Source organism: Chlorocebus sabaeus, chromosome 14, assembly GCF_047675955.1.
Source record: "Chlorocebus sabaeus isolate Y175 chromosome 14, mChlSab1.0.hap1, whole genome shotgun sequence".
NCBI lineage: Eukaryota > Metazoa > Chordata > Mammalia > Primates > Cercopithecidae > Chlorocebus > Chlorocebus sabaeus.
Window position 1 is genome coordinate 39,222,036 of NC_132917.1, and position 24,464 is coordinate 39,246,499.

Sequence of the window (24,464 nt, forward strand, 5' to 3'; positions counted from 1 at the left end):
TGATTCTCCTGCCTCAGCCTCCTGAGTAGCTGAGATTACAGGCATGTGCCACCATGCCTGGCTAATTTTTGTATTTTTAGTAGAGATGGGGTTTCACCATATTGACCAGGCTGGTCTCGATCTCCTGACTTCAAGTGATCCACCTGCCTCGGTCTCCCAAAGTTCTGGGATTACAGGAGTAAGCCACCGTGCCCGGCCCTTCATTCTATTTTGATGTCAGAGACCACAGATGGATATGGCGCTGGATGATTTATTTACCAACTTGAGCCTTTAATTTTGCCTCTGAAACTATTATTTATTAGCGAATACATTAACATAACATTTTTCATTTGGAGGCATGCTAAACTGTTGACCTCTTTCGTAAAAATTCTAAGGGAGCTTGAAAAGGAAAAACCTAGAAATTTATAAATACTGAATAGAGTGTCCATCCTTCTTAACCTTGTTTCCCAGTAGCTCTTTCATCCTGTCACAAATTGGTTCAGCAACAGAGGAGTTAATATGCATAAGCACTTTTCTTTGTAACAGGAAGACATTCCATCTGAGTCCTTTAAGGATGTGCTGGAAAGGGAGTGGGGAAGTTACACTGCAAATATTATCTTCCCCAGATGCAAACAAGTTTCTTTACTAGTAGAACTGGAAAATATGTGCCACTTGCTGATTTTTTACTTCTAAACTTTTGTTAGACTATTAAATTTGGTGAATAATACCATGGACTATTATTATAAAGATTAGCACATCTATTTACAATAGAATATTTCAAACAGACAGAAAAGCATACAAAATAATATGACAAAAAAATCATCTATCTACAATCCAGCTCAGTCATGTAATAAAATTTTGCCATATTTGCTTCAGATCTCTCTTTTTCCCTCCCTCCCCCTTTCTCCCTCTTCCTCCCTTCCTTTTTTTCCCCTTTCCTCTCTTTCTTCCAAGTTAAAATCTTTTTTTCCTCACCAAGTCACCGGTAGTGCTGACAAAGTTAAAATCTTATAGATGTAGTTAAAACCCCTGAAACCAATCTCTCTCATTCCTCTCTTGTCATCTGCAGAGGCGACAACTACCTGAGTTTAGAGTTTTAATTCCTGTGTGTATTTTTATTTTGTTTTAAATTTTTTTAAATATGAGCTGGAGTCTTCCTGTGTTGCCCAGGGTGAAGGGCAGTGGCTATTCACAGGTGCAATCCACTACTGATCAGCACAGGAGTTTTGACCTGCTCTGCTTCCTACACAGGTAGGTTCACCTTTCCTTAGGCAACCTGGTAGCCCTCGCTCCTGGGAGGTCACTATATGATGCCCAGAGCTACTGGGCTCAACAATCCTCCCACCTCAGCCTCCTAAGTAACTGGGTCTATAGGCACACACCACCACACCCAGCTATTTTTTTATATTTATACTATATATGTATCCATACACAAGGCATAAAGTTGATTTGCAAGTTTTTAATCATTAAATGATATATTATGTGCTTTCTTCTTATTCTCACTCAACATGTATTAATACTCATCTTTTTTTTTTTTTTTTTTTTTTTTCCCCCAGTCTCACTCTGTTCACCAGGCTGGAGTGCATGGTGTCATCATGACTCACTGAAGCCTTGACCTCCTGGGCTCAAGCAATCTTCCTGCCTCAGCCCTGCAAGTAGCTGGGACTACAGGCACACGCCACATGCCCGGCTAATGTTTGTATTTTTTTGTAGAGACAGTTTCACATGTTGCCCAGGCTGGTCGTGAACTCCTCAGCTCAAGTGAGCCACCTGTCTCAGCCTCCCAGAGTACTGGGATTTCAGGTGTGAGCCACCATGCTTGGCCCTTAATACACATCTTTTTTTGTTTTTGAGATGGAGTCTTGCTCTGTCTCTAGGAGTGCAGTGGCACAATCTTGGCTCACTGTAGCCTCCGCCTCCCAGGTTCAAGCAATTCTCCTGCCTCAGCCTCCCGAGTAGCTGGGATTACAGGCACCTGTTACCACATTCCGCTAATTTTTGTATTTTTAGTAAAGATGGGTTTCACCCTGTTGGCCAGGCTGGTCTTGAACTCCTGGTCTCAAGTGAACACTGGCCTCCCAAAGTGCTGGGATTACAGGCATGGGCCACCGCGTCAGGCCAGTACACATCGTCTAGTTCATCTAAAGTGCTAGATAGTATTTCATTGTATAAAAAGACCACAATTTATTCATGCTTTTGTTGATAGATCTTTAAATTGTTTCCATTATTTTTCCCTTACAAACAATGCAAGATAAATGTTTTTGTACGTGTCTCCTTGTGAGAGTTATATGCCTAGGTGTGGCATCCCTGGATTCCATCACAAGTGTTTGGAAATAATTTTTATGTGGATAGTACAACAATCTGACTAGTTAAAAGAAAAAAATTAAGTCAACATAAGTGCTGGAAGACAGAGAAATTCAGAAGTAGGATGTAAAATAGTAATGGAATAGTAGGTAAATTAGATATATAATCCTATGCCTTTTTAAAAAGGTAATTCATCTTTTGGCTGGGCGTGGTGGCTCATGTCTGTAATCCCAGCACTTTGGGAGGCTGAGACAGGAGGATCACTTGAGCTCAAGAATTTGAGACCAGCCAGTCCAACATTGTGAAACCCGTTCTCTACTAAAAATACAAAAATTAGCTGGGTGTGGTGGCGCACACCTGTATCCCAGCTACTCAGGAGGCTGAGGCAGGAGAATCATGTGAACCTGGGAGGTGGAGGTTGTGGTAAGCTGAGATAGCGCCATTGCACTCCAGCCTCGGCAACAGAGCAAGACTCTGTCTCAAAAAAAAAAAAAAAAAGGAAAACATTAATGAAAAGGTAATTCATCTTTTGGAAAAAAAAGGTAGAGTGAACATACTGAATATCACAGATTTTCATCTACATTTAAGATGCTACCTTTAGACCGGGCGAGGTGGCTCACACCTGTAATCCCAGCACTTTGGGAGGCCAAGGTGGGTGGATCACCTGAGGTCAGGAATTTGAGACCAGCCTGACCAATATGGTGAAACCCTATCTCTACTAAAAATACAAAACTTAGCCGGCATGGTGGCATGCATCTGTAGTCCCAGCTACTTGGGAGGCTGAGACAGGAGAATTGCTTGAACCCAGGAGGTGAAGGTTGCAGTCAGCTGAGATTGCGTCACTGCACTCCAGCCTGGGCAAGAGAGTGAAATTCTGCCTCAAAAAGAAAAAAAAAAAAAGATGCTACCTTTAGTGTCACTGCTTCTGTGAAGCCTTCTGAAGATTGCTTTTTTCCCAATTACTTTCTCCTTTCGACCTTCATTCTCCCTACCTCTGTTATATGATATTGTGCATTTTATTTGCTATGGTTTGTTTATCTCTCTCTCTCAGCAGGCTGAATGTGTTTTGAAGGTGGAGTTCATGTCTTATTTGTATCCCCAGGGTGTGGTGCACAGTTGGTGGTTAAGTCTGAGGAATGAATGAGTGGCCCAAATCATCGAAGATCTTTCAGAGCTGGCAGTGGGTATCTTTTTTTCTTTTCAAGACGGAGTCTCACTCTGTTACCCAGGCTAGAGTGCAGTGGCGCAATCTCAGCTCACTGCAACCTCTGCCTCCCAGGTTCAAGTGATTCTCCTGCCTCGGCCTCCCAAGTAACTGGGATTACAGGCACACACCACCACACCTGGCTATTTTTTTTTATTTTTAGTAGAGATGGGGTTTCGCCATGCTGACCAGGATTTCACTTGAAATCCTGACCTCAAGTGAACTGCCCGCCTCAGCCTCCCAAATTGCTGGGATTACAGGCGTGAGCCACCGTACCCACTGGCAGTGGGTTTCTGATGATAGGATAGTTTAATGAAAGTTAGCTTAAAGTATGAAAAAGCTTTTATCCTTTGTCTTCAACTGCACCTATGAAAAGGAAGTTTCATATAAAAGCTGATCTAAATGGCTAATATAGCAGAGAAATCACTTAAAATTTGTAGACATTTGCTATGTATGATTAAGATGTATCTACAGTTAATTTTAGGAAAACTTAAATTTTATAAATTCCCAAGAAATCACCTGTGAAAAACTAATTTTCACTTAGGGGTTTAATTTTTTATTAACTGTTGGGATGTTTAAGTTTTGCTAGTTTTATCATCTGGGACACTGGAATTTTGTCTTATTGGTGTTGCCGATTAAACAAAATAATTCTTCAAAAGTGCTTAGCACAATGTTAGGTAAATAGTAAATACTAAGTAAACATTGGCTTTACTATTATCAGGTGGTCCCATACTACGATTCCTCCAGTTTATATCACGTGCTTCTTGGTATATATTTGAGGAGGCTCCCAACTATATGTTTGTACTAGGGCATTAGTAAAGCTGCCAGCTCAGGTGAAGAAAGTCATCTAAAATTTAAAGTTAAGCACATGATGGAATATTCTTGAATATGTTGTGAGTTAGGTGTAAAAAATTAAGGGGATTGTATTGTTCACTATAAAAAAGCCATTAGACTATTTTAAGAATGCTCTCTTCTGTCATTAGGGCTTGCTTATGAATAATATATCACATGCATGAAAGGAGGTGGTGGCTAGTTTCGTTTCCCTAAAACATGGTTCAATGGTAAATTGGAGGCAGCTGTGGTTTACCAAAGCAGAAACCCAGTGAGGTCTACTATAACTAGTATATGTTTACAGTTTGACTCATGGTGCCTGTCATACTTTAATCATAGGGGAACAAGTAATATTACTTAGACTTCACTGTTTAATCTTCCATTCATTTGTTTTCCAAGTTTGTTTCAGTTTGTGGGCAGGTTCCCTTTTGATTGCAACATGCAGTACCTATTTCTGCAATTTATCTTCATTTGCCATTTTGAGAGGGCTATGAAAATCCTATGATAAGCTCCTTGTTCTCCAAATCTATGCATATAAGTCTCATCGAGTTGGATTCATTCTAAAGATATTTTGAAATCACATCAGCACTTTCAGATCAGCAAGTTATTTCTTAATAAATTACTGTCTTAATGTTAGATGCCATTTTAAAAACATGAAAGAGAGCAGTTTCTAAATATGTGTTACTACTTCCAGGGAATCGTAAACTGGAGTGTTTAATTAAATGAAGGCCCTAAATTTTTATTATGCTGTCACTGGATATTTGAATAACTAGCTGTAAATGAGTTCTAGTTGTACAAAAGTGATTTTCTAAATCCAATTGTCCCTATTCAAAATATAGTTCTAGTTCCTGGGTGAAACTGAAAATGAAATGGCCATGTCTTTATAACTAAAACAAATTAGAAGGTTGCAGCAATAAAATGAACCCGCAGAGGGGGAAACAAACAACTTTGAATCAGGTTTTTTTTCCCTCCCCTGAACTGATTGGGTAATTTACTCAACTAATTTTGTCTAGTCATTAGAAAGTTAATACTCCATTCTATAATTTCCTTCCACTCAAGTGAGCAATATTGGTGCATATAATTTGGATTAAGAACTTTCCTCTACTCTTACAAATATTTGCATATATACCTTGAATATGCTTCCTCATTTAGGCCACAGAAATTTATTCAAAGACAAACCAATCAAAGATAATAACATTAACTACCATTTTTTAAGCATCTCCTTCATGACAAGACTTTTTCCCATGTTGAGGTATAATTGACAATTGAAAATTGTACATATTAAAGTGTACAACATGATGATTTGATATGCATAGATATGTATATATATCCATATACATATGCATAGATATGCATAGATATGGATATGGATATTTGATACGCATAGATATGCATATGGATATGGATAAATATGCATATATATGCATATCTAATCATGTTGTACACTTTAAATATGTACAAATTTCAATTATGCATATATATGTATATGGATATATGCATATATATGGATATATCCATATCAAATCATATATATAATATGCACATATATCATATACATATCCATCACCTCACATAGTTACCATTTTCTTTTGTTCTCTCTCCCTTTCTTTCTCTTCTTTTTTTTTTTTTTTTTTGGTGGTGAGAACACTTAATATCCACCCTCTTAGCAAATTTCAAGTATACAATAATACAATATAGTGTTGCTAATTGTAGTCACATTGTTGTAGAATAGATCTCCAGAATTTATTCATTTGGATAACTAAAACTCTGTAACCCTTTTCCAATATCTCCCCATTCCCCTATCCCTCCAGCTCATGGCGACCAACGTTCCACTCTCTGCTGTTCTAAGTTTGACTACTTTAGTTTTCACATATAAGTGAGATCAACACAGTATTTGTTTTTCTGTGTCTGGCTTAGTTTACTTAGCTTAATATTCTTTAGGTTCATTCATGTTGCAAATGACAGGATTTCCTTTTGTTTTGAAGGCTGAATAATATTCTGCTGTATATGTATACCATATTTTCTTCATCCATTCATCTGTTGATGGACATTTAGGTTGTTTTTATATCTTGGCTATTATGAATAATGCTGCAATGAACATGAGAGTAGAGATATCTCTTAGAAATCCTGATTTTCCTTTTTTTTTTTTTTTTTTCCCAGACAATCTTGTCACCCAGGCTGGAGTGCAGTGGCATGATCTCGGCTTACTGCAACCTCCGTCTCTTGGGTTCAAGTGATTCTCCTGCCTCAACGTCTGGAGTAACTGGGATTATAGGCATACACTACCATGCCTGGCTAATTTTTGTATTTTTAATAGAGATAGGGTTTCACCACGTTGGCCAGGCTGGTCTCAAACTCCTGACCTCAGGTGATCCTCCTCCTTGGCCTCCCAAAATGCTGGGATTACAGGTGTGAGCCACCGCCTGGCCTATTTGGTCATCTTTTACAGCTTAGGGAATTAAGGTTTAGATGTGGCACAGGACAGAAACAGACTTTGAAAACAGGTCTGTTTGACTTCAAAACTTGTGCTCCTTGCCAGGCGCGGTGGCTCATGCCTGTAATCCCAGCACTTTGCGAGGCCAAGGCAGGAGGATCACTTGAGCTCGGGAGTTTGAGACCAGCCTGGCCAACATGGAGAAACCCTGTCTCTACTAAAAATGCAAATATTAGCCGGGCATGGTGGTGTGCTCCTGTAATCCCAGCTACTTGGGAAGCTGAGGCATGAGAATCACCTGAACCTTGGAGGTAGAGGTTGCAGTGAGCTGAGATTGTGCCACTGCACTCCAGCCTGGGTGACAGAGTGACAGTCCATCTCAAAAACAAAACAAAAACAGCAACAACAAAAAAACCCCCACAGAACCCACAAAACAAAACCAAAATACCTGTGCTCCTTACTGTGCTCTCCTGCCTCTCAGTGCGAGATAAACAGAGTGGGTAAAATAACCTACGATGTTGTCATCGATAAGGCCTGTTGCTACCGTGTGATGCCTGCTCCCTAGATGACTTCCTTGGGGGGTGAAGCGAGAGGAAATCTGGCACCAAGCTGGTCGAGGGGCAGAGCAAGAATGTCTGGGCTTCCCCCACCCAGCTGGGAATGTGAGTGATGCAAATCATCTCATTGAAGGCTCAACTGCAGTCAGGAGACTCCTCCAGTGATGATGAGAGTGTACAAATGAAGTACAGGAGCGGGGGAGCCTTCACACACCTCCAGCCCTTCCTGCTTCTTGAAATACTCATATCCTCTGGCAGAAATGAGCTACAGAAATCCGTGTCCACTTACTCACAGCCTGAAAGAAACCCACACAGTGGACCTTCCTGGCTGTTGCATGGTAATTAGAGCTACTATTGAGTTTCTGTTGTGCATTTTCTCAATTAGGCACAATTACCACATATAAGAAATGAGGAAATTAAGACCCAGAGGAATTAGGTGAATTGCCCAAGGTTATTACATAGTTTATGACTGGCCAACCAGGGTTTAGACATCGGTCTATATCCTAATCCAAGACCCATGTTCCTCTCACTACTCAGGTTTGTTTCTTTCGCACAGGGATATTACAAATCATTATTTCTCCTGATTGTATTTTTGTTGCTGCTGTATGACCATCTCGTTTCTTGTCACTGACTTTATCCAAAAGCAAGAAGATGGTATGGAATTTGGGAGGAAGCAGTTGAAATGAAGTGTTGGAATTTCAGAGCTTGCATTACTGGATTATGTGTGGATTGTTATTTCTCTGTACTGTCTCTTTCTTCCTCCTGCTACCTCATATAGGTACTTGATATCTGATTATTACAGTCTTTTTAGGGGTTCTTGAACATACTCACTTGTAGAAAAGTGCTGGTTAAAATTGTAACAGGCAGACATTTGGGTTCTCGTAGCCTTGCAATAAATGGAAGGAAGTAACTTTTGGGCTTATGAAAATGTGTACTGCAAGGTTTTCTTTCTTTTTCTTTTCTTTCTTTTTTTTTTTTTTTTTTTTTTTTGAGACAGGGTCTCGCTCTGTCACCCAGGCTGGAGTATAGAACAATCATAGCTCACTGCAAGGATCCTCCTGCTTCAGCCTCCCAAGTAGCTAGGACTACAGGCATAGCCACCATGCCTGGCTAACTTTTCTTATTTTTTATTTTATGTAGAGACAGTATCTTGCTGTGTTGCCCAGGCTGGTCTCAAACTCCTGGCTTCAAAGGATCCCCGCACCTTGGTCTTCCAAAATGCTGAGATTATAGGCACGACCCACCATGCCCAATGGTTTTCTTAAAGTTCTCTGCGAGGTATAGATAGTTTCACAAGTAAGATGATTAGTCAGTACAGTAGCAACATGAGGTCATTGGTTTTGCCATTTCTAGCTTGTAGCAAATTATCCATTCTTATATAACAAAGCCTATGGGGCAATTAGAGGACTTGAACTGTCTCTCTTCAGTGCCATAAAGAAGGGACTGAAGCTTCATAAATCTAGTCCTTCGCTCTCCTAGCTCTGATCCTCTCCCTTCTATAAGTAATGATCATATTGTCTTCAGTAGGTGTTTGTCAAGCCTGTGTTTTGTTGAGTTTTGTTTTAGAGACAGGATCTCACTTTGTTGCCCAGGCTAGACTCAAACTCCTGGGCTCACTTTATCCTCCTGCCTCAGCCTCCCTGAGTAGCTGGGACTAGAAGCACTGCCATGGAGACCAATTTGTCAAGCCTTTTAATACCATCTCATCACTGCAATGATCAACACATGAGCTCTAAAAGTCTTTTACATGGCAGTATAAAGGGCTTGAGCAATGTCCGTATTAAAACACAGGTGGTATCCTCATCCTTTAATCTTGAAATGTTGAAAGAGTTGATTAGCTGTCCTTGCTAGCTATCTCTAGGAAGGATAGCTAATAACAGTCTTGCTTTTGCTTTTGTGTGTGTGTGTGTGTGTGTATATATATATATACAAAAGCAAAAGCAAGACAGTATTTGAAATTTGAAAACACTGATTCTCATAACCAGTCTATCTCAGGAGTAAATTACATAACCACCAATCTCTGCCAACCCACTCTCCAGTAACCACCCCACCTCCAATTTCCTGTAAATAGCAAACACTCTGTAGTATTTCATCTACAGGGAGCACTGTTGAGTAGCTGGACTAGTAACTGTATTTGCTTATTTTTTTACTTGAGAAGGCTTTTTGTTTGTTTATTTTGAGGTTGGTGTGTTGGGGGGGGTCTTACTACGTTGCCCAGGCTGGATTTGAACCTCTGGGCTCAAACCTCCTGCCTCAGTCTCTTGAGTAACTGGGACTACAGACACGTTGCCATGCCTGGCTACGTCAGAAGTTTTACAATTTTTATGCTTTAAAAGCAGAAAAAGAAAAAAAGTCTAGAACTTGTCTCTGTCATAACGTCATCCATAAAAAGTGATTTTAAGATGAAGACTTCTCCTAGAGAGATACAAGCTGGCGGATCTAGCATTCAGCTCTCACTTTCATTCAATATAGTTGTCATTTTAGACCCAAGCTTTCCCTAGAGATAGTGATTCCACCAGGGGAAGCAATATGTGAAGTTATTGCAAGAAAGTTTTTTGTGAAATTGTGACTGCTGCCAGAGATGTCATATGTTTTAGTTAACTTTCTTCCCAGGAACCAAGAAAATTTCCCAAGCCCCAGATAAATACAGCTGGAATGCTGTTCAGAAGTCAGTAGCATGGGGCTGAAGAGAGAGACCGAATTTTACACACTCCATTTGTTTCTGCTTGAGATAAAGCCTCTGTTCTATTTTGCTTAAGGTAAAAATCCAATTCACTTTGAAAGTTGTAAAGCCTTATGCCATTGGAAAAAAATGATTAAGATTTATGTCACTACAATTACAACTTATACCATAATAAATTTACCTAAGGACGTGATGGCCTCTACTGGATTCCCTCCAGAGTTCTCCAAGGAATAAAAGCATGCAACTGACAATCTACAGGACATTCTGGTTCTGCCTGGTCCTTCTCATTCCATCAGCATTGGAAACTGTCTTCCCCCATGCCATTGATTAGCAACTCTGCATGTATGCAGTGCAGCAGTAATTAATGTTCCCCATGTTGACTCTCAGGAACTACAATACCATGAAGTGCCCTTCAGAATTATCAAGGAGAAATTAAATTATGCTCAATACAGTTTTAGAGCAATTTCTCTCGTGATTTAAAGCACCTCTACAGGGAGGGGCTGGAGCTGGCTCCTCCTGGCTTGTGCAAGCCAATTGTTAAATGGTAAGGAATTTTGCAAGCCAAATGTTAAACCTTTGAAATTGGGCCATGGTGGGAGTATTTGCATCACAGAAATTGGTGTCTGCTAAAACTAAGGGCTCCTTCCCTCCAACAAACTGGTTTATCAGCACGATTGTCTATATCTTTGAAACTGCATCATTCAATTAATACCTATTAGTTAGAACAGCACATCTCACTCTTGCTGGTCAGTCATTCACTGGTGAGTCTTGCTCGGTTGAAAAGCCAGTTAATACCTGGATTAGTTTCCTGTGGCTACTGTAACAAATCACCACAAACTTGGTAATGAAAAGCAAACTAAACATATTCTTGCCTAGCTCCGGAGACCAGAAGTCTAAATCACTGGGCTGAAATCCAGGTGTTGACAAGGATGGGCTTCCTCCAGAGGCTCTAGGAGAGAAGCTGCTCATTGCCTTTTCCAGCTTTTGGTAGCTGCTGGCATTTCTTGGCTTGTGACTTTGTCCCTAGAATCTTCGAGGCAAGCATCTTCAAATGTCTTCTCTATCTTTGCTATTTTCACCTTGCCTTTTCGTGTGTGTGTGTGTGTGTGTGTGTGTGATGAAATCTTCCTCTGTCTTATGAGGTCACTCGTGATTGCATTTTTTAGGGTCCCCCACCAGACAATCTCCCCATTTTAAGAGTCTTTACTTACTCTTATCTACAAAGACCTCCCCCGCTTTTTTTTTTTTTCCAATAAAGGTAACTTTTACAGGTTCCAGGAAACTAACTTGGTATCTTTGGGAGGGCCATTTTTCAGCCTACCACAATACCCACCTTAGTAGCCCCCTGTGTATACAGATACCCTGCACTGTGTAACCTCTTTAACAAACTAGTCCTTTTTTTTTTTTTTTGAGATGGAGTCTCGCTCTGTTGCCCAGGCTGGAGTGTGGTGGTGGGATCTCAGGTCACCACAACCTCTGCCTCCTGGGTTCAAACAATTCTCCTGCCTCAGCCTCCCGAGTAGCTGAGACTACAGGCACGTGCCACTACACCCCGTTAATTTTTTGTATTTTTAGTAGAGACGGGGTTTCACTGTGTTAGCCAGGACAGTCTTGATCTTCTGACCTTATGATCCACCCACCTCAGCCTCCCAAAATGCTGGGATTACAAGCGTGAGCCACCGCGCCCGGCCACAAACTACAGTCTTAATGATAAAGAGCAAAGAGCAAAGTCTTCATTCTAATGATAGTGGCAGCTCTTTCTTATTGCCTACATATTTCCTGTGCACCAGGCAAAGTGCTTAGCATATCATCTCATTGTTACTACTTCCCAAACCATTACATATGTGCTCAAATATCATAAATGCTCTTTTTGGAACACGGGTATCAAAACTGATATGTCATGATATACATTTCCTGCTTCCCTCCACCTCAAAGCCATTCCCTGGGGCTGCTCATAAAGTTGTTCCAGGGCTCCCATTTATGTAGCCCACTTTTCCTATCCTTGTTTCATAGTTTCCAACTCTGTCCCTTAGTTACCCTTAGCGAGCTTATCTTAACACCAACACAAGGCTTGTTTAAAGGGAATGTGGAAAGTATATCTATTGGCTGGGAATGACTTCTCTGGTATGCAAAGTCCCTGGCCAAGTGAATTGAAGGCTCAGGGCCAAGGTCAGTTCCTGGGTAAAACCATAACTGGCAATATCATCCCTGGAAAGGTGGTTTGGAGGGGGCCGTGAACCACGCCTGTTGGTGATTAGCCTGTAATTACCTATCCTGTTGTTTCTGGTTAACCTGCTTTCCAGGGGTTCTCTCCTGATCTGCTTGCTTAGCTCACTATTTAATTTCTACAACTTGCAGTAGAGGAAGGGAAAGATAAGGGAACGAATATTTGGTGATTGCCCACTCTGTGTTAGGCTCTCTGCTGTGGAAGTTTTACATATTGGACTAAGGATGACGTAAAATCCGAGAACATTTTCTGGGGTTATTCTTTGTAGCTGCAGTTAATAATCTGGTAGAACTGTTTTAGAGATGTAGTATAGTAAGTTGATCAGGTTTGGGTAGCACATCCATATTTCTGTTAAAATTTTCAGTGGTGCATAAAAGCTGGTTGAATCTGGGCTATATGGTAGCTAGTGTTTTATGAAGGAATTCAGATCATATTTGCTTAGTTTTAGAAATGCTCTATAGGCCCTGTGTGATTTTTTTTGTGCAAGCAGAAAATGAATTCCTAGAAGCTGGACAAAGTCAGCAGTAGGAGGTCAAGGGCACAGTTGGGAAAGATGGTCTTTACTTCATTACTCTGGCTGAAAGTTACCTAATCTTTCAGAGCCTCAGTTCCTTCCCTCCCTTCCTTCCTTCCTTCCTTCCTTCCTTCCTTCCTTCCTTCCTTCCTTCCTTCCTTCCTTCCTTCCTTCCTTCCTTCTTTCCTTCCTTCCTTCTTCCTCTCTCTGTCTCTCTCCTCTTTCTTTCTTTCTTCCTTTATTATTTTTTTTTTTTTAGAGATGGAGTTTTGCTATGTTGCCCAGGCTAGAGTGCAGTGACTATTCATAGGTGCGACCATAGTGAACTCCAGCTTTGAACTCCTGGGCTGAAGCGATCCTCCTGCCTTAGCCTCCCAAGTAGCTGGGACTCCAGGTGTGCATCACACTGTGCCTGGTGGTTCCTTCCTTCCTTCCTTCCTTTTTTTTTTTTTTTTTTTTTTGAGGCAAAGGTTTGCTGTTGTCACCCAGGCTGGACTGTAATGGCATAATCTTGGCTCACTGCAACTTCCACCTCCTGGGTTCAAGCAATTCTCCTGCCTCGGCCTCCCAAGTAGCTGAGACTACAGGCACTCACCACCATACCCAGTTAATTTTTATATTTTTAGTAGAGACAGGATTTCACCATGTTGGCCAGGCTGGTCTTGAACTCCTGACCTCAGGTGATAGAACTGCCTTGGTCTCCCAAAGTGCTAGGATTATAGGCATGAGCCACTGTGCCTGGCAGGTAGTAGTTTCTTTATCTGTAAAATTGTGGTAATAATTTTTACCTTTCAGGGTTTTTGGAAGGATTAAAAATGAATCGAGGGATATAAAATGCCTAGCATATGCTAAGCATTCAATAAGTGGTAGCTATCATTGTCAATATTAGTAGCTTTGCTATAGATTGAATGTTTTTGTCCTCCCAAATTCATATGTTGAAATCTTAACCTCCACAGTGACAGTATTAGGATAGTGGGGACTTTGGGAGGTTATTAGTCTACCTCATAGGTGAAGTCCTTATGATTGGGATTTGTGCCCTTATAAAAGAGACCCTAGAGAGCTAGTTTGCTCCTTCTTCCATGTAAGGTGATAGTGAGAGGTGGGTATCTGCAGCCTGAAAGAGGGCCCTCACCGGAACTCAACCGCTGGCACCCTCGTGTTGGACTTCCAGCCTCCAGAACTGTGAGAAATAAATTTCCATTGTTTACAAGCCACCCAGTTAGTGGCATTTTGTTACAGCAGCCTGAATGGACTAAGACAAGCTCAAAATGAACCAATACACTAGCAGCGAATTTCAAAGCACCATCTTGCTCTAGTCACTTGAATAATGCAAGTAATTAGTGGCTTCCCTTCTTTTTTCCACTTCTGCAGTGCCTTGGCAATACCAATACCTTTTTCTCCTCTGGGAAGGATTCTCTTGCCAGGTCCCTGCCCTTTCCCTCCTTGGGAGCCTCAAGACCTTCAATTGCTTTAGAGCAAGGAGGATATCTTCTTTTTGCATCTTTACCACCTGTCATAATTCCTAGAACTTGAAAGGGCAACTAATCATTCTTATTGAATTGGAGTAAAGTTCTAACTTTTAAAAATGAAAACAAAATATGTGATTCGATATTTATTCGACTCCAATCTTCCCTCATGGGAAAGGAAGTCAATGTCATGGCTCTGCTTTTTGTCTTCCTTCTTAAACCTTGTGTACTTTAGCTTTTGGTCGGCTCTTGGGACTGAGAGAGGCAATGCTCGACTTTTGTGACTTTAGACCCCCTTCCCCCGGCAAAAGACTAATTACTGACATAAAGGATTTTGTTTTTTATTTTATCATTCTGTGACTCAGACTAGGGAGGCTTTTTAGCTAATTGAATGGAGAGTGACTTTAGCCTACTATCAAAACTACAGGCTGACATTTTAGGGCATTGAGCTAAACCCTTTTTGTGTATAATGTTATTTCATCTTTCCTATAGCCTTATGACGTAGGTGTTATTATTATAATGTCTGTGTTATATTTAAGGAAACTGAGGATCAGAGAGTAACTCAACCAGGGTGTCATACTAGGATTAGGATTGAGCCTGCGTCTATAAGACTTGGAAATCTGGCTTTTGAGTACCATACTATACTATATCTAGACTTTTTTTTTTTTTTTTTTTTTTTTTTTTTTTTTTTTTTTTTTTTTTTAGAGAAGGGGTTTTACTGTGTCACCCAGGCTGGAGTGCAGCAGTGCAATCACGCACGGTTCACTGCAGCTTCAACCTCCCCAGGCTCAAGCGATTCTCCCACCTCAGCCCTCTTGAGTAGCTGGGACAACAGGTGTATAACACCACACACCTGGCTAATTTTTTTTTTTTTTTTTTTTTTTTTTTTTGAGACGGAGTCTGGCTCTGTCGCCCAGGCTGGAGTGCAGTGGCCGGATCTCAGCTCACTGCAAGCTCCGCCTCCCGGGTTTACGCCATTCTCCTGCCTCAGCCTCCGGAGTAGCTGGGACTACAGGCGCCCGCCACCTCGCCCGGCTAGTTTTTTTTTGTATTTTTAGTGGAGACGGGGTTTCACCGTGTTCGCCAGGATGGTCTCGATCTCCTGACCTCGTGATCCGCCCGTCTCGGCCTCCCAAAGTGCTGGAATTACAGGCTTGAGCCACCGCGCCCGGCCACACCTGGCTAATTTTTGTACTTTTTGTAGAGACGGGGTTTTGCCATGTTGCCCAGGCTGGTCTTGAACTCCTGAGTTCAAGCAATCTGCCCACCTGGGCCTCCCAAAGTGCTGGTATTACAGTTGTGAGCCACAGCACCTGGCCCAGACTCAAATGTTTTTTTAAAACTGAATTAAGGAAATTATTCCATGAAAGAAAAGGTAATTCAGCCTTTCACTAAATGCTAATTGAGCACCTGCTAGAATTCCGTGGAGGTGCTAGATTACTCTCAAAGAAAGAAAGAGAAAGAAAGAGAGAAAGAAAGGAAAGGAAAGGAAAGGAAAGGAAGGAAGGAAGGAAGGAAGACAGAGAAAGAAAAAGAAAGAAAGAAGAAAGAAAGAAAGAAAGAAAGAAAGAGAGAGAGAGAGAGAGAGAGAGAGAGAGAGAAAGAAAGAAAGAGAAAGAAAGAAAAGAAAGAAAGAAGGAAAGAAAGAAAGAGAGAGAGGCCAGGTGCGGTGGCTCATGCCTGTAATCCCAGCACTTTGGGAGGCTGAGGCGGGTGAATCACCTGAAGTCAGGAGTTCGAAACCAGCCTCACCAACATGGTGAAAACCCATCTCTACTAAAAATACAAAATTAGCTGGGCATGGTGGCATATGCCTGTAATCCCAGCTACTCGGGAGGCTGAGGCAGGAGAATCGCTTGAATCCGGGAGGCGGAGACTGCAGTGAGCTGGGATCGCATCATTGCACTCCAACATGGGCAACAAGAGTGAAACTCTGTCTCAAAAGAAAAAAAAAAAAAAAAAAGCAAGAAGGAAAATGGCAGAGCAGGGTATAGACGAGAGTGAGGGAAGCAATGGACCTAGGGTACGCTGTTCAAGCAGGCACTCACTCTCAGGTGACCTTGCAGTTGAATGACCTGCAATCCCCGAAGCCAAAGCCGCCCTGTGCCTCACTTGCCTCACCCTGGTCCCAGCCCTGCCTTTTGCCCTTGGGGCGTTCAGTGTTTACCAAGGATCCCATATCAGTATGGATCAGACCTGAAGAGAGAAACCACACAGGGAATTTTAATGTAGGGAATTATTAACCAGTAGTCTATTGTTTAGAAACCAACAAGGACACAGAGGGAGAGAATAGGACAAACCAAGCTATGGAGTTTTGACCTTCAGGACAAAGTGAGGACTTTGTTTTTCCCTTAGGGCTGTGCCTGAGAGAGCATGACTTCCCCTATTTATTAGCAACATTAGACTGCAGCATTTCCTTTCAGATCACCCCAAGCATTTAGGCTATTTCAAGAATCTAAATAACATCTCAGTCAAACTAACATTCCGAGAGAGAAATGTTTTAATATATCTTTTCCCAGAGTAGCCTTTAGGTCTCGGAGTGGGTGCAAACCGACTGGATGCTGGTCGATATATTTGAAGATTCATGGGAATCCAGAAGTTTTGGCAGCGGTACATATGAATCTCAAGGAAAAATTAAATATAATTTGATATAATGCAAACCGCACAGTAGAATTTGAATGCAGGACAAATCACAACAGCTGTTTGTCATCTCTCACTTAAACAGCAGTAACAGGATTGCTTAAACACATTCTGTTCCTTTCTAGAATGTTCAGAGTATTTAATATTTGCATAATGATTAATCTCCCGCTCCAGAGGAAATTCCCAAGGGAAGAGACAACACAGAAGCACTTTAAATTGCAACACCACGGCAAAGGGAAAAGAGGGAGCATGCCAGATCCTTAGTTTTGGGGCTACTCTCTCAGGAGAATTCTAAATAATGGTGGTCATCTTGCTGAATGTTAAACCAAGAACACGATGGCTAAGATGACACATTCCCAAACACTGGGACAAAGCATACTAACTAGGCCAAAGGCACAACGCCAATTAAGGGATTACACCACACCTGTATTATGGGGTGGCCGATCTGAAATATTTCAAGTTTTATTCTGTTCTTTGAAAAGGCTAAATTCTTATTCTCGGTGCCATACAAACCCACCCAAACCTGTCCCCACCCATCCATCCAAGGAAAGTTCTGAATTTTTTTTTTTTTTCCTAGAGGGTCAGTTGTTTATTTCCTGTGATTTGGGGGCCTCTGGGAAGCTTTTGGCTGCAGAAAGGGCAGCAGACTTGAAGTGTAACCCCTAGGCTTCAGCAATAGTTTGCCTGGATCAATGGGCTTTAACTTGGCTGTACTTTAGAATCACCTGGGGAAATTTACATACCCTGGCCCCTAACAAAAACTCCCAGCCTGGTATGGTGGCTCATGCCTGTATTCCCAGCACTTTGGGAGGCTGAGGCAAGAGAGTTGCTTGAGCTTGAGTTTGAGATTAGGTTGGGTGACATAGTGAGACCCCGTCTCTATAAAAAGAAAAAAACAAGAAAACCCCACGAATTATTAGACACTAAACACTCTCTCTTTCCTCTCCCTTTTTGCACTTTTGGGTTTTGGGCTGTTTTCCAGAAGGCTTTTAAAGCCTGACCTCTGAATGTGATAAAGACATCAATTGGCCAGGCATGGTGACTCACACCTGTAATCCCAGCAGCACTTTGCGAGGCCAAGGCGGGCAGATGACTTGAGGTCAGGAGTTCGAGACCAGCCTGGGCAAAATGGTGAACCCCCCCCCCCCATTTCTACTAAAAATACAAAAATTAGCTGGGTGTGGTGGTGGGTGCCTGTAATCCCAGCTACTCGGGAGGCTGAGGCAGAGGTTTCAGTGAGCTGATGTGGTGCCACTGCACTCCACCCTGGGTGACAGAGCAAGACTCTATCTCAAAAAAAAAAATAAAAAATAAAATTAAAAAAAAAATCTGTCATTTAGTCACAGCTTGTCAAATAACTTTCTGTGTCTGCTCTGAAAGGGTATTTTATAAAAGAAGTTAAAAATTTGATATGGATATTGACATTCTCATTGCTGAGGGGCTAATATAAAGTGGTCATTTGTAATGTCTAAACATATTATTCAGTTATAGTATAGACTATACTATATATCTATACTCTATAGTATAGACTAAACATATCTCATGACTCAGTTCTGAAAGCCAGTACTAAATACATAGTTAATGAATGATATTTAGTTAATGAATAATAATGATATTCCTTAACCATGGCCGCCATAAATATTCATCTAATGCTTGTCTTCATTTGAGGGTTAGTAACATGTTAAGGATATTTGTGGAGAGAATGAAAGCGATAAATTCTATCTATATTTACTCTTATTCAAAAGGCAAAATCATTTTTAGAATACTCTTTGATAAAATCCTTTAACAAAAGGAAATTTGCTTTTAAAAAAGTCTTCTGTCTTTGAGTTAATACTCTTACACAAAAACAGTTTAGTAATGTTTTGCTTGTTAAATGGCCAGTTGATGAACGATGTCAACAGCCCAATTCAATGAAGAGTAATACAAAGCAGTGTTCTAAAACATTAAATTGATGCCTTCCTAATAGTACTTTGGAGTTATTTTTCTAATGAAAAGAGGTAGCAGTAATTCAGTGCCACCCTTTCCTGGTCTTCTTGATCAACAACCCATCTTAAAAGTTGCTGGATGGGGTTGGTATATAGTCTGTGAACAGAATGGAGCAGGGATTGGTAACCTTTTTCTTAAAAGGGCCAAATAGTAAATATTTTAGGCTTTACTACCCAACTCTGGTATTGCGATACTAAAGCAGCCCTAGAAAATATGTAAATGAATGGGTGTGACTGTGTTCCAAAAAACTTTATTTTCAAAAACAGGCGGCAGACTGAGTTTGGCTTGCGGGCCATAACTCACCCACTTCTAGAATACAGCAAACCCAATAGGGTGTTAAATTGGCTCTGAAGTTGCAGTGGAAGTGTAATCTAGGATAAGGAAGAAGCCAATGGGTGCTAGGGTCCTCTATGAGCAGGTGACTCCACTATGATGGGAAAGGTCATGAGAAAAAATTAATAATAATGAGTGGTAATAGCAATGGCTAATGTTTACTGATAATTTGCTATATAACTTGGGTTAAATACATGTTTTATCTCATGTAATCTTTATAATAACCTTGAGGTAGGTATTAACCTATTCCCATTTTGTAGATGAGAAAATTGGAGCATGGAGAGGTTACATACATTTCCCAAAGACGTACAGTTAGTAAGTATCATGGCTGAGATGTGAATTCAGATAGACTGACTTTAGAGACTGCTCCTCTAAGGATGCCTTAGTACATCCCCCCAGAGGACAGAGCCATATCCAAAGTCATCACAGCTGGGAGGGAATAGAAGGGTCTCTATATAGATGGGTGGGAGGGAATAGAAGGGTCTCTGTATAGGTTCTAGGGGTTCTGTTCTGGTTCTAGGGGTTCACCATGCTACCGATGGGCCAGGAATAGTGCCCTGGGATGTGCACTGGGGGAAGCAGCTCTCCATACGTCTCTCGTATTTCTTCATATTTTCAAGCAGAAGCATTGATAGCATTTTCCAAACATGTTTGCATATTGGAAAGCAGCCTTGGAAGACAGAGGTAGTATCTCCCTCTGGAACAGAGAGGTGGTTTGCTTGCTGCATAGTATAATAAAGATGATGCCTCTTTTGGGGGCAAAGTTGAGCAAGTTTGTTTGCAACTCATTATAAATTATTGGAGTTCTTCGGCCATGAGGGAATCCACTATGTGTGCTACTAGGCTACTCTATGTTACCCCCTTGGACCTTGGGGGGCAAGAAGAACTAATACGAACATAAATCTCACGTTGCTTGCTGTGCTGAGTTAAATAAAGTCCGTTGTCTTTGGCCCAGGAGTCTCATGTCTTCTGCCAGTATCCTGAATCTGTGGCAGGCTAACTTGTTTTGTGCAAACAGGGTAAAATGTCAGTTCTTGACATACACAGGAGGCACAGTAGATCCTAATGGCTGGTCTGAGGAGGAAAGCTGTTCACTCTTGGCTTGGTTTTGTGTCTTTTTAAATTAGGGATGAATGAGGCCTGTGCTGAAGCCGGAGAGAGGCAAACCTCTACAAGCACCCGTAGCTCTTGATTACATAACTAGCAGAGTGCTATGGTTTTCTGAGAAGTTCTAAAACTGGCCATATGGAGTTAAAGATGTACAATTGATTCACTGGAATGATTTTCAATGAACCATAGCTGTAACATAAATATTACATTCCAGCTGTCTAATATAGTGGTTCCCAGAGCTGCTCATTGGATCACATGGTAACATTAAAATAACAACAATAAAAAAACAGATTCCTGAGCACCGCCTCATATATGATGAATCAGAATATCTGGGAGAGAGGCTCAGAAATCAATATTTTACAAAGGTTTCCCAGATTATTTAGATGCAGTCAGTCCCTGCACTGTTCTCATGATAAAGATTGAATTCTATCACAGACAAATCCTGCTTCTCTGTACCTCAAGTTTTTCATTTGTCACACAAAAAGTTACTTTAGAACTGTGCAGTTTAATATGGTGGCAACTAGTCACGTGGCTATTTCAAATACAGTTTATCAAAATTAAATTTAAAATTCATTGCTTCAGTTCCATTAGCCACATTTCAAATATTTAATAACCACATATGGCTACTGGCTACAGTATCATATAGCACAGATGAAGCACATGCCCATCATCATAGAAAGTTCTATTGAATAGAGCTGCTCTAGAATATCTCATTACAACAGAAAGGAAGGGTGCTATCAAAGATGACTGAGGATGTACCAAAAAGGCTCAGGAGCTAGCATAAATAAGCTTCCATTGGCCAAAGATGGGATAATTGGATCACTAATTAGAATAACAACTGCAACGGATTTAAATACATCAAATATATTTAAACCCATGAGTTCATAATCATACTAAAATAATATTTATTGGTGACTTTTGGAGGATGCTAGGGAACCAAGTCACTGTCTGAAAACTGGAAAACAAAGGGTTATCAAGCATTTAATCAGTACTGTTCATAAAGGAAAGGCTGGATAAATGCTTGAGACAGACAGAGTTGTCTATCAGAAGGCTCATTAGAAGGTCCTACAGAATGAGAGTACTGCTCACCCTTTGCCATGCCCAGTTCAATAACATACCCTCGTACTGGTTTTTCTTCCTTTCTTTTTTCATTTCCCATATCCTGCGCTTCTGTTCTCTGGGATCCTTAAATAAATTACTACCTGCAAATCTCTATCTCAGGCTCTGCTTTTGTGGGTGAGGAACTCTGGCTAGGACAGCATTCTACTTCAAATTCTTGAAAGGAAATCTAACCCCACCTGGGTATAGATTTGGTTGCTTGGTTCAGTCTTCTATTCGTGGTCCAATCTCTTGTGAGAGGCTGTTTCTTCCAGAGGTATAGTTGGGACTTCTTAAAGTTGAAGAAGTGGAAGGGAGAGAGAGTTATGGGGTCAAAACTGAATGCAAACCTGCACTGGAAAAAAATTCCCCAGTTGATTTTGTGTACCTTAAAGTCAAAGAACTCTACTTTAGAGTTCTACTTTAGAGGGTGTAATAATTATCTGACTCGGGAACATTTTAAAAATAGACAAGATGTTGAGTCCAAAGGTCAACGGGAAGTGCATTTGGGGGAAGAGGAACACACACTGTTACATGGGGGGTTGGAAGAGGAAAAGCAAGATTGACTGTACATGAAACCTTTAACTCCACAGAGGAAAATGGATAATATGCAACATATGGTGCATGGTATAATATCCTAATACACAGAATGTATACTACGTGTACCTAGGTTATTATATTCTGTACCATAAACCTCAAAAAATGTTCGAGTAGGAAGGTATCCAGCCCTCCAAATCAATAGAAAGCTGCCTCCACATCCCTGTAGATATGGAACATGTTCTTACTGAATGACTGTTAAATACTGAACCCAAGGCTGGGATTGGGTCTGGCGTGTGTGTGTCTGTGAGGGAGGCAGAACCAATCTTGGCAATTCACCACTTCCCTCCCAGCACTCTGGGCTTCTCTGTTCCCCTCCCAACTTCTAACATTGTCCGCCTCAGTACACAGCCTCTTCCTCCCACGCAAAAACTCTCAGTCACAGGCAGGATGTACTGGGAGCTGTTTAACAACTGGCTCTCCAGAAAAGAACAGAAAGCTCTGATTTGCAGCATTTTCCAATTTCTAAGGCATAAACACTCCCATCGTGGCTGATTGTAAGTTACTGAACACGGAGTTGGGAGGCGGTATAAACTGGCTCCTGCTTACCACTGGGAATAAGTGGAAGAAAGGCAAGGGGGGACATAAATGGTGGAAAGACACTGTAGAGGGGTTTAAGACCTTCCCAGAAGTGAGGGAGGGGAAATCAGGGAAGTGATGACCTGGAGTCATTCCTTTAACTTTGGTTACTATGATTCGGAAACATCGGCATCTGCCTTTTCGTGTCAAATGGGACTCTGCAGAGGCTTGTCTTGCTTCTTTGGCTCCGTGTGGCATATTTGGCCATCTTATTCGATCTATACCCTCTTGGGTTCAATGTTCCTGAGAATGTCCTTATATTGTGGCTTTTTTTTTTTTTAGATGGAGTGTCGCTCTTTGTTGCCCAGGCTGGAGTGCAATGGCATGAACTCGGCATCCTCCACCTCCCGGGTTCAAGTGATTCTCCTGCTTCAGTCTCCTGAGTAGCTGGGATTACAGGCCTGCACCACCATGCCGGGCTAATTTTGTATTTTTAGTGGAGACAGGGTTTCTCCATGTTGGTCAGCTGGTCTCCAACTCCCGACCTCAGGTGATCCACCCGCCTCGGCCTCCCAAAGTGCTGGGATTACAGGCATGAGCCACTGCTCCCGGCCTATATTGTGGCTTTAAAAGAGTCAGAAACTCCGCTGGAGAAAAGGTTTTAGGACAGCAAGAGTGCGTTGTATTCTGTTTTGATAGAAACCTCTTCCATAAACATGGCCCTGGCATGCTCACACCCACCTTTCATGGGCACATCACATCCCTTCTTCCCTCCCTGAATGCTCCTGACCCCCGTCTGGCCTCCTCAGGTGTTACACACCCTTCTTCGCGGGCCACAATTCAAGCTCTCACCTGGTTTCCTTGGACATCATCTGAGAGCTACCTATCTGTCTTTCCTGAGAGAGCTCCAGCTGGCACAGAACTCCTTTGCCTGGGGATACTGGCAGATACATATCCAACTTGCCATAGGCAGTGGCAGGAAGCTTAGACCTGTCCTCCTGCCCACAAGCACTGCCTTGAAGGCTCACGCTGGCTCTCTGAGCGCCTGATCCAGTGGTCTGGGTCCTCTGGTCACCTCCCAAACTGCAGACCGTTGATTTCGTTTGCAGCTCTGGGCCAGCGGAACTCCCCTGTTCTCATCCTTACCAACAAAGCACACACTTGAATTTCCCATAACTGCTCTGGTTGCTTCACTTTTTACTTTTTCTTGAAAGTATCCAGGACCAGGAATCCAGCTTGGTACAGACAACCTAAATTAATGCTTCTTAGCCTGCACAAAAGAATAATTTTTTGTTATCTTCTCTTTGGTGTCTAATCTGATCCAAGGTGACTTGCAGGAAAGAAATGCTTCCACTAGCAAGTTAAAAGTGTTCATTTTTGCAATGCTAATAGTTGTTTGAAATGTAACAGCTTGTTTAGTCCTCTCCCCAGATGAATGTACCTTCATCTTTAGATTTATGATTTGGTTTTTATCTCTTCTGAAATAGAGACAGAGGTAGTGGAAGTTCCCTTATCTCTGCCTCTCAGAACTGGGGCCTCTTTTCTGAGTTTTTTCTTGTCTTCTAGACACCCAAAGCAGCCACTAGTTAGGTTTATTCTTCTTAAATCTCATTTTCTCTCCATATGTTTTCTTCTCTGAGCCCATAAACACATCGCCACTCTTCTTTCCAAAAGCTGGACCCCGTACATGATTTAGAACATTCTACATACTGACAGAGCACGCCAGGTGGCTCAGCTAACTCACCACAGCTTTTGTGTCTTTCCAGGTTAGGGAAGGCATTAGGGCCAGAGGTCAGCATGCCCATCCTGCCACCAGACAGCCCTGCTCCACCCACTGAGTGTTCTGTTTGCAGTGAAGGCCAAAGGTCTCTGGACTAAAAAAAAAAAAATGCCTTTAATTCAAGCCTAAGTTATAAAAGAAAGAATTTCAGCTTCTGCTGTCAGGCCTGCGAGGCTGGCCAAGCCGGAGCATCCTTGACCTT

The 24,464-nt window shown here is 41.6% G+C and overlaps 1 long non-coding RNA gene across 1 annotated transcript in view; it reads left to right on the plus strand.

The window, feature by feature from the left end:
• The first annotated feature begins 1,510 nt into the window (after positions 1-1,510).
• Positions 1,511-24,464, plus strand: part of LOC119627219 (uncharacterized) — a 165,892-nt gene continuing 142,938 nt past the window's right edge. The window contains exon 1 of the long non-coding RNA XR_012095268.1: positions 1,511-10,068. This is a non-coding gene — a long non-coding RNA (uncharacterized lncRNA). The remainder of the gene's footprint in view (positions 10,069-24,464) is intronic.